Below are 11451 nucleotides of genomic sequence, written 5' to 3' on the forward strand. Positions count from 1 at the left end.
AGAGCCTGTTATACAGAATGAAGTAAGTCAGAAAGAGAAAAATATCATATATTAATGCATACACATGGAATCTAGAGAAATGTTACTGATGAACCTATTTGTAGGGCAGCAATAGAGATGCAGACATAAAGAACAGACTTGTGAACATAGTGAGGGAAGGAGAGGGTGGGATGAATTGAGAGAGTAGCATTGAAATATATACATGACTATATGTAAAACGATAGCCAGTGGGAATTCGCTGTATAACACAGGGAGCTCAACCCGGCGCTCTGTGACAACCTAAAGGGGTGGGATGGGGTGGGAGGTGGGAAGGAGATTCAAGTGGGAGAGGACGTATGTATACCTATGGCTGATTCATGTTGACGTATGGTAGAAACCAGCACCACATTGTAAAGCAATTATCCTCCAATTAAAAATAAATAAATTAGGAAAAGGAAGCAACAACCCACACCTGTATTCTTGTCTGGGTAATCTCGTGGACAGAGGAGCCTGATGGCCTACAGTTCATGGGGTCACAGGAGTTAGAGACGATTTACTGACTAAGCAACAACAAAGAGCCAGAGTCTAATGGTTGCTACTTTGTGGTGACTTTAAGGTTTTAGCTTTGTAAGTGGGTAAGTGGTACCACCATTCATTATTAATCAGGCGGAAGGTGAGAGAGTTTGATTTGAGACTGGGTGGGCTGGAGGTGCCCGAAAGGTGAGACATGCTTACCATGGATCTGGGTGGTCTTTCTGGAGGTGATGAGCGTCAGAATCTCTACCCCTGGGAAAACACCACAGAAGCTTTTGTTTCAGAAGAGAAAGCAGTTGTTTTTGGTGGTTAGATCACATTCAAATTTTGAATAAGGGAAAGCCCATTAGGGGAAAACCAGTTCTGTTAGAGGTAATAGTAAAACTGACTTTAGGAATGCACTTAGTTGACCATGTTTATTTTACAACACAACCGTGTAACACACCCATGTTTCAAACATAAGACAGAAATAGAAGATAATGGTCAAAATCTAAATCGCTTATTCTATTAATATTCACCACTCTTGGCTATGTTCTCAAAGTGTTTTTATTTATTTTTTTTTTAAATTAATTTTTATTACTTCTGTTCTTTTTGGCCACACTATAGTGGTATGTGGAACTTCCCCAACTAGAGATTGAACCTGTGCTCTCTGCAATGGAAGCACAGAGTCTTAATCACTGGACCACCAGGGAAGTCCTCAAAGTGTTTTTAAAACTGTGAATCTGATTTGTGATTACAACAGACATCTACAAGCTTCTTCAGGTGCTTAAGAGGGAGTCATCTACCGCCTTACCACCCACCGTCTCACCTTCATGTGTTAGTCACTCAGTTGTGTCGGACTCTGCGACCCACGGGCTGTTGCCAGTCCAAGCTCACTCAGCTCAACACAAGAGGCCAATGAAAGAGACCAGGTGTTGAGGCAAGGAAAACTACTTTATTCTGAAAACCAGCTGACTGAGATGGCAGGCTAGTGCCTCAAAATAACCAATCACTGGGGGTCTGGATGCTCGGCTCTTCTATAGATCAGAGGAGGAGGGGCAGGGGAGGTGAGGAAGCGAAGTAAAAAGGCCATTAATCTTGCCAACATCTCCCAGAACAGGCAAGCGTCAGGCAGGGGATCTATAGGTGGACAGAGTCCTGAACAAAGGCGCTTAGTTTAACAGTCAGCCAGAGGGGCAGGATTCTCTGAGGCAGGCCATTCTGTATATTATAATAACAATAGCAACAAAAAATAAGCCAAAGCAACAGTTCCAACATGGAGTCAGCATTGGCTTCTTCTCTGCAACAGGACTGCAGCCCTCCAGGCTCCTCTGTCCATGGACTTCTCCAGGCAAGAATACTGGAATGGGCTGCCACTTCCTCCTCCAGGGGATCTGCCCGACCCAGGGATCATCCCAGATCTCCTGCATTGCAGGCACATTCTTTACCGTCTGAGCCACCAGACAAGCCCACCGTATGTGTGTGCATTTGTATGAGAAGATGGGCTGGCCTCTTGCATGGCTTGTCCTGAGGTGTGTGCCTCTGTGGCATCACTGGTGGAGAGAAGCAGGGTAAGGGGGCAAGATTCCGGATCTCCATGCCTGCTCCCACTGGGGTCTTCCAGCCCTCATCTCTTCTGTACAGTGGACTGCTGCCTGATTTCTGTTTGAAGCAAGAGTTCTATGGCTTTAAAAGTTTGTAGAACCACTGTACTTATATGTTTTAAGACAGCAGTGCCCAACCTTTTTGACACCTGGGACCTGTTTCATAGAAGACAATTTTTCCACAGACCTGGGGGCATGGGAGTGGTTTTGGGGATGATTCAAGCACATTACAGTGAAGTGAAAGTCGCTCAGTCATGTCCAACTCTTTGAGACCCCACGGGCTATACAGTCCATGGAATTCTCCAGGCTGGAATCCTGGAGTGGGTAGCCTTTCCCTTCTCCGGGGGATCTTCCCAACCCAGGGATTGAACCAGGGTCTCCTGCATCACAGGCAGATCCTTTACCAACTGAGCCACAAGGGAAGCCCGACTTGGATGGCATCACCGACTCGATGGACATGAGTGTGAGCAAGCTCCGGGAGTTGGTGATGGACAGGGAAGCCTGGCGTGCCGCAGTCCGTGGGGTCGCAAAGAGCCAGACACAACTGAGCGAGTGAACTGAACTGAAGCATGTTACTTTTACTGCGCGTTTTATTATTATTACATCAGCTCTACCTCCGATCATCAGGCGTTAGATCCTGGAGGATGGGGACCCCTGTTTTAGGGGACCGGGGGAATAGCTGAGGCCTAGTGAGATAAATTGCCTGAAATGTGGCCAATTAGTGATTTGTTTAGGAAATAGTTTTCTATTAAAATAGAACTGCCTCTGGGAAATAATCATTATTCATTCCTTTAGGTAAAGGAGTTTAATCTGAGCACAAGATATTTTGATGGGGGAAGAGGGAAGCTGAGGGAAAGAGGAGGATTCCAAAAAGCTGTGCAAAGGAAAACGCTGTTTAAATGAGACATTGTTGAGAAATGGCAATTCAGGGCTCAATGAGCAGGTTTAGCCAGCACCATAAGCAAAGATTGCAGCAAAAACAACCTTCACCAATTTGGTCTAATGCTAAAATATCCAGGTGTGTCTTTATTTTCTGAGGAAATAAATGGAAATATATAAAAATGTATCTGATTTTTAAATCAGTTGCCTTAGATATTCCTTCATTAGTGTGAATAAATAAATATAAATAGATATACATTGTAGTTGTTTAGTCCCTAAAGTGAAAGTGTTAGTCACTTGGTCGTGTCTGACTCTGACCTCATGAGCTGTCCATGGAATTCTTCAGGCAAGAGTCCTGGAGTGGGTGGGTTTCCGTTTCCTTCTTCAGGAGATCTTCCCAACTCAGGGATGGAACCCGGGTCTCCTACATTGCAGGCGGATTCTTTACAGATGAACCACCAGAGAAGCCCAAATAAAAATACATAGACTTGGCTTTTTCTTGTCATTAAGTGTCCCATGAAGGACTTCCCTAGTGGCTCAGCTGGTAAAGAATCCGCCTGCAATGCAGGAGACCTGGGTTTGATCCCTGGGTTGGGAAGATCCCTTGAAGAAAGGAAAGGCTACCCACTCCAGTATTCTGGCCTGGAGAATTCCATGGACTGTATTGTCCATGGGGTCACAAAGAATCAGACATGACTGAGAACTTTCACTTTCACTTTCAAGTGTCCCATGAAAACAGTCTGAAAATTCTAAAAAGTCCTGCTTCCTTAAATTTGATTCTACAGCGGAAAGTTAGATTAACCCAATAGATTTAGGACAACAGTTACTTTAAAGGTTTTTTTTTTTTCTCTTGTAACAAAGGAACCACATGAAACACCCAATACTTGGCATAACCTCATTTTACGCATGTGTGTGTGTGTGTGTGTGAGTGTGTGTGAGAAAGAATGAGCATATCTATATCATGACAATTTCATATTCATTAGAAATTCTTCAAATTTGTAGCATAATATCATAGAATGCTGCAGTAATAAGTCACCTTAAATTCTTGGAAGAAATCTTTATTTAATGTTAAGCATATACCATCTACTCTGTCAACCCCAGATGCTATGGTGGGGAACAGACAGAACCTTGTTATTCCAGCTCCAAGTTTAAAATTATCTAACTACCACCTTATTTTAGGAAACAGAAAGTTAGAGAGGTAAAGTGAATGTCAGCATTATGTAACAATCCATGGCAGAACCAGAACTTGATTTAGGTCTTCTGAGTACAAGTCTAGCAAACATTTTGAAAGATGATTGTGACAAAATGTATTTTTGACGAAGTTCGAAATTTGGAACATTTCTCAATTATTATAATTTTGCCAGAGTGCAGCTATATATTATTTTTCCAAAACAGTTGTGTCAAAGGTTCTAAACCTATCAGAATCAACATTAATAGAAGCCTTAACACTTCAATATGCCTCCCTATAATTACATGATCAATTGATCTATATCATGACAGTACTTTATGCAACATGTCAAATTTGCAGCAAAACATGCTCATTTTAGCTCAAATTCCTTCTCTTTAACAGTATTAAAATACTTTATAGTGTAGCACAAAGACTTCTACTTAAGAATGGAAAGATGTATGTTTTCTCCCTCTATTTTTCTGTTTACAGTGTGTCCTGTCACTTGGGAAAACAGGAAATGTAGAAATGTGCTTTCGATGCTATTTCCTGTCTTCTGGAAGGTGGCTGAATTTGTTTGTACATTTGACTCTGAGGAATACATAATCGCTCCCATCTCTGGGTTCTAACACTGTGTGGTAGCTGTCACAGGACTTCTACTGGAGCTTCTGTGGTGGTCTGGTGGTTGGGAATCTGCCTGCCATTGTAAGTGATGTAGGTTCAATCCCTGGTCTGGGAAGACCCCACATGCCACGGGGAAACTAAGCCCGTGCACCATAAGTATTGAGCCCAAGTGATCTAGAGCCCATGCTCTGCAACAAGAGAAGCCACTGCAGTGAGGAGCCCTTGCACCACAGCTAGAGAGTAGCTGCTGCTTGCCGCAACTAGAGAAAGTCTGAGAGCGTCAACAAAGACTCAGCGCAGCCCAAAATAAATAAATCTTAAAAAAAAAAAAAAAAAAGGCCTCTACTGGCTGCAGGGAGAAAGGAATCTCCCTTAACTCTGGAAAAACTTTTGAAGACTCGGTCAGTGGCTTGGGAGATTCCTCTGAACCGGTTCTTTAGCTGTGATAGATGAATCAAACAGAAACTCTACAGAGCACGGTCAGTTTTTTACCCAGCCACTGTGCTTTTTCCACAGGTGCCCCCTCTTTGGGAACTCCTAATTGTTACGATGTGTTAACTCTCAGCCAACTCTTTTGTGAGCATTCACAGTCCTTTGTAAATATGGCCAAGTCAATAAGAGAATGTGTGTTGCTAGAGACCTGGCGGCAAGGAAAGGTTAGGCAAAAGACTTGACCTTGAGACCTGGCAGTGCCATTTAAGAGTTTTTGACCTCAGGCAACCACTAAATCTCTCTGAACTTTGGTTGCTTCATTCGTAAGATGGAAATATGGATCATAATAATACCACCTGTCCGATCTACGTTTAGGGGTTTGCGAGGACCAAATGAGATAACATGTGAAAGTGGATCATAAATTACCTCTTGATGCCATATATAAATGGAGGTTATTTTTTTGAGCTGTCAGTGCAAGAGCTTTATATATGTTTTCTAATAATACTTAAATTTGTCCTCATAGAGTTCTTAACTTCAGTTCCCACAGTGCTTGGCTTTCAATTGCTAAAACATTACAGAGCTATATCCTCAGTGTGTTTTATCTTGAACTCCCTTTTAGAATAGAAATAAAGCAGTATATACTTTTACTTACCAACATATAAATGCCTGGCACAGACGTGGAGCCCCCAGTGGAGCTGAAACTCTGTTGGCATAACTGGAAGACACTGGGCACTTCATAGACATTTTGTGACACTGTTCTATCCCTAATACCTCTGAAAGCTGACAAGAGTTTCATTTACGTGGATAAAACCTAGGGTTCTCCTGTTTGACTTGATTTGAAATTCCCATGGCCTTTCAGTAATTCCAGGAGTGTGACTTGCGGTTGGGTTCCCCATAGGCATACCACACAGGTTGAAGTTGAAGACTCTTCTGAGTGGTCCTCAGCAGCCCAACTAGGTGGCTTCTTTTCTTGAGGTAGCAGTAAGACAATTCCTGAAAATGATTAAGATAATGAAGTTACATGTAGCCCCAGGAAAGGGAGTGCTTCCTGTATTGTCTACCAAGGTTTGCTGTTCAAACTTTAGACTGTGGATCTGTGTTTAGATCTTGGCTCCACCATTTACAACTGAGAGGTTTTGGGTGAATTACTGAATATCAAGAGGCTTCATTTCTTCATCAGTTAAATGGGAATAAAAGTCATGCTGCTGCTGCTAAGTCACTTCAGTCATGTCCGACTCTGTGCGACCCCACAGACGGCAGCCCACCAGGCTCCTCTGTCCCTGGGATTCTCCAGGCAAGGATACTGGATTGTCCAGTATCCAACTGGATAATCCAGTATCCAACTGGAGTTGCCATTTCCTTCTCCAATGCATGCATGCATGTTAAGTCCCTTCAGTCATGACTGACTCTTGCAACCCCATGGACAGCAGCCCATCAGGGTCCTCTGCACACGGGATTCTCTAGGCAAGAATACTGGAGTGGGTTGCCATTTCCTTCTCTGGAATAAGAGTCATCTGCTGCTGCTGTTGCTAAGTTGCTTCAGTCGTGTCCAACCCTGTGCGACCCCATAGACGGCCACCAGGCTCCCCCGTCCCTGGGATTCTCAAGGCAAGAACACTGGAGTGGGTTGCCATTTCCTTCTCCAATGCAAGAAAGTGAAAAGTGAAAGTGAAGTCGCTCAGTCATGTCAGACCCTCAGCGACCCCATGGACTGCAGCCTACCAGGCTGCTCCATCCATGGGATTTTCCAGGCAAGAGTACTGGAGTGGGGTGCCATTGCCTTCTTTGGAATAAGAGTCATAAGACCAACTAAATGGTGGCTTCCCTGGTGGCTCAGTGGTAAAGAATCTGCCTGCCAATACAGGAGACACAGGTTCGATCCTGGGGTTGGGATAATCCCCTGGAGAAGGACACGGAAACCCACTTCAGTTTGCTTACCAGGGAAATCCCATGGACAGAGGAGCCTGGCGCACTACAGTCCACGGGGTCACAAAAGAGTCAGACATGACTTAGTGACTAAACAACAGTGCTTGCTACCATGTATCCAACCTAGTATACTCAATAAATAAATGCAGTGATCATTTTTTTAAACCCCAAAACTAAAACAAACTGGGCAATATACTTGAATAAACACTTTATACAGAAGAAGATATCCAAATAACTAACAAATAAATGAAAAGGAGCTCTGCTTCATTTGTCTTGGGGAAAATGCAAATTGAAATTACAATGATATACCTCCATGCACACAATAGAAGGGCTAAAATTAAAGAGAAAACTATTGTGAGCAAGGATGTGAAACAACTAGAAGTCTCATGCTCAGCTAATGGGCTTGTAAATTAGTATTACAACCTGTTTGGAAAACTGTTTGGCAGAATCTTCTAAGGCTGAATACTTTCATATCCAGCCATCCCACTGTACGTGTGTTCTCTTAAGTCATGTGCAAGAATGTTTATATGAGGATCTTTCAGGGGAGTAGAAAACTAGAAACTGCTCACAAGTCTATCAACAAGAGATTAATAAATTGTAGTAAATTCCTCCAGGGTACTGCCATATAATAGTGGGTCTATATTTATCAAAATATGAGCTAGTTGGCTTCCCTGGTGGCTCAGCGGTAGAGAATCCGCCTGCAATGCAGGAGATATGGGTTCGATCCCTAGGTCGGGAAGATCCTCTGGAGAAGGAAATGGCAACCCTCTCCAGTATTCTTGCTTGGAAAATCCTAATGGACAGAGGAGGCTAGTGGGTTGCAGTTTATGGGGTTGCAAAGACTCTTACATGACTTAGTGATTAAACAGCTAAATACTAGTTAGCCATTGTATTACTTCCTCAGGCCATTTGCAATTATCACTGTATTTCTATCAAGCCCCTCCCCCTCCCCCCATGTAACTTAGACTGAATAAACTTTAGGTCCAGCTGCAATAGTAGAGACTCAAGTTAACTGTGGTTTAAACAGTTTAGAAATTTGCTCTTAGGTACCAGTTCTGGCATACGCAGGCTGCAGCCAGTATAGTAATTCTATGATGCCAAAGGTCTAGGCTCCTATTGTGTTGCTCTGCCTTCTCTAGGGTGTTTCCCTTATGTGCATCTAATGCATAAATAATCCAGCCAGTGACGAGGGAGAAAAGGAAATCAGAGGACAAGTCCATTCCTTTCAAGTGTACAACCCGGAGACTGCTCTCATCACTTTTGCTCACACATCATTGGTCAAATTTAGTTAATAGTCAAGCTCACTTGTAAGAGTGGCCAAGAAATTTAGTCTTAATTCAGTCATTCAAAACTTATTTCTTGAGTATCTAGTGTATACCAGGTATTGGGGTTAGAGCAGTGAATCAATCCACTGAAAAGCCCTGCCATTCTAGAAAACCCTTTCATTCTAGATGCGTGTGGTCATGAGTGCTCAGTTGCTTCAGTTGTGTCCGACTCTCTGGGACCTTATGGACTACAGCCCACCAGGCTCTTCTGTCCATGGGATTCTTCAGGCAAGAATACTGGAGTGGGTTGCCATGCCCTCCTCCAGGGAATCTTCCTGACCCAGGGATTGAAACCAGGTCTCCAATGTGTCCTGCACTGCAGGCAGATTCTTTACCACTGAGCCACGGGGGAAGCCTCATTCTAGATGGACAACTAACAAAAATAAGATGTATACTGTGTTAGATATTGTTAAGAACTATGGTAGTCAGATTTCAAGATGGCCTTCAGTAATTCTTGCTTCCTACCCCAAATCTGGGATAAAATGTTAATGTAGCAGTAGGCATTTAATATAGATTTTAATACTTGGAAGTGTGGTGCAGTTTAACAAAAACTGAGAATATGGGCTTGGCTTTGGAACAGAGAACAGTACTTAAAAGACTTTTAGGAAAAAGATAGTGAAGTTTAGGACCATTAAAAAGACTGTTATTGGAAGCCTATTACCCTGTAAGGATGCTGCCAATGAAAGACGAGGGAATATGTTATCAGGAACTAAAGAATAGGGGATATTTGGTGTGCAGTGGTAGATAGTTTAGCAACATTGTTAGCTATGGTAATGTGGGCAGCAGGAAATATACTCAATAAATTGGTATCTAGCTAAGGAAATTTCCGGGCAGAATGTTGAAGATCCTGCCTAATTTATTCTTGCTGCTTATAATAAAATATAAGAAAGTGAAAGTGTTGGTCTCTCAATCATGTCTGACCCTTTGCAACCCCATGGACTATAGCCCACCAGGCTCCTCTGTCCGTGGGATTCTCTGTGCAACAATACTGGAGTGGGTTGCCATTACCTTCTCCAGGGGATCTTCCCAACCCAGGGATAGAACCTGGGTCTCCTGCAATGCAGGCAGATTCTTTACCATCTGAGACAAAAATATGAGAGGAGAGAGAGACAACCTCAATGAAGGATTATGAAACAAAAAGGAGCCAGGACTTACTGGTTTTGGAAGCACCCTCTCAAATAGCAAACTAGGCTAAATTTAAGAAATGAGTTGTTGAAGGGACCAGATCAGAGCACCATCCTGAAAACCTAATGGAAAGAGGAAGCTGAGAGAGCAGCTGTTAATTCTTTTATTAAGACATCAGCATGACCTAAGGTTATAAATACCTCAGGAAATCATTCAGTCCAAGAATAAAAACTTTCAGAAACTCAAGAGTGTTGACCTTCAAAGTTTGTCCTTCAAGACAAAAAGCCAAGGTGGTGTTTTTTGTCCAATGGAATAAATCCAAATAAGATTCATTAAAAAAAAAAAAAAAACCTTCAGACATTTTAAGAGAATGGTATTTGTAGAAACACTACCAGTTTGGACTGAAAGAGATGTATATTAAAAAAATGAAAAAAAGTCATACTGACATGAATTGGGCTGAGAAAACTTCACAGCTGTACACCTGGGCTACCTTTCCTGGGAGAAAGGTAACTTAAAGGACCGAACTTAAAGCCCCACATATAACCAAATGCCATAAAGAGTTATTCCTGGACTTCCCTGGTGGCCCCGTGGCTAAGAATCTGCCTGTTCATGAAGGGGTCATGGGTTCGATCCCAGATCCAGGAAGATTCCACCTGCCACGGAGCAATGAAGCCCGTGCACCACAGCTACTGAGCCTACATGCCCCCGAGCCCATGTTCCACAGCAGGAAAAGCCACTGTAGTGAGAAGCCCATACATTTCAAGGAAGAGTAGCCCCTGCTCACCCCAACTAGAGGAAACCCACGTGCACCAACAAAGACCCAGCACAGCCAAAAATAAAAATAAATGAATAAGAAGGTCTGAGTCCTTATCAAGGGAGTATCAATCTGTGTCTCACTGGAGTTCAGAGTTGCTATAGCCCGGGGGTACCAGAGTATCATATTGGATATACTGGGGAAAGATACTTGTCCCTTCACTTCATACACATGTAAGGAACCTCAGCTGTATAAGACCTGATTTAGATGACAAATTCTAGATTTGAGCTGGTGCTCTAATGGGATGAGATTTACAGGGGGGTAGGAGAAGGTGGGTGTATTGTGCATGTTGGAGAGATATGAGTCTTTGGGGACCCATGAGCACACTGTGGCAGCTAACCTCCAAGAGGGCTTCCAATGACTATTTAGGATAGACTGAAGGAAATCAAGGACGGAAGCAAGAAGGCGAGTTGAGAAGCTATTGCAATAATCCAGATGAGAAATAATGGTGGCTTGGGCCAGCACAATAGCCATAACAAGGTAATGAGAAATGGCAAGATTCTGGGATATGTCTTAAAAGTATAATGAACATGACTTTGAAAGTAGGATTAATAAGAAAAGACTGGATGTGAGTTATGCAGAAAGGATTCAAGATGATATAAAATTATTTGGCATTATTGGCTGGAAGGATGGAGTTGCCATCAACTAATTTGGGGAAGGCTGAAGGTGATGGCACCCCACTCCAGTACTCTTGCCTGAAGAACCCCATGGATGGAGGAGCCTGGTGGGCTGAAGTCCATGGGGTCTCAAAGAGTCGGACACGACTGAGCGACTTCCCTTTCACTTTTCACTTTCATGCATTGGAGAAGGAAATGACAACCCACTCCAGTGTTCTTGCCTGGAGAATCCCAGGGACGGGGCATCCTGGTGGGCTGCCACCTATGGGGTCGCACAGAGTTGGACATGACTTAAGTGACTTAGCAGCAGCAGCAGCAGTAGCAGCAGAGAGAGAGACATGAGCTCACTTTCAGACTTGTTAAGTTTTAAAAGCCTACTTGATATCCAAGTAGAGAAAGTTATTGAAATCCAAGGGTGAGTTCAAGAGCTTGCTTTTGAAAGTCGCTC

This window comes from Bos taurus, chromosome 12 (assembly GCF_002263795.3).
Source record: "Bos taurus isolate L1 Dominette 01449 registration number 42190680 breed Hereford chromosome 12, ARS-UCD2.0, whole genome shotgun sequence".
NCBI lineage: Eukaryota > Metazoa > Chordata > Mammalia > Artiodactyla > Bovidae > Bos > Bos taurus.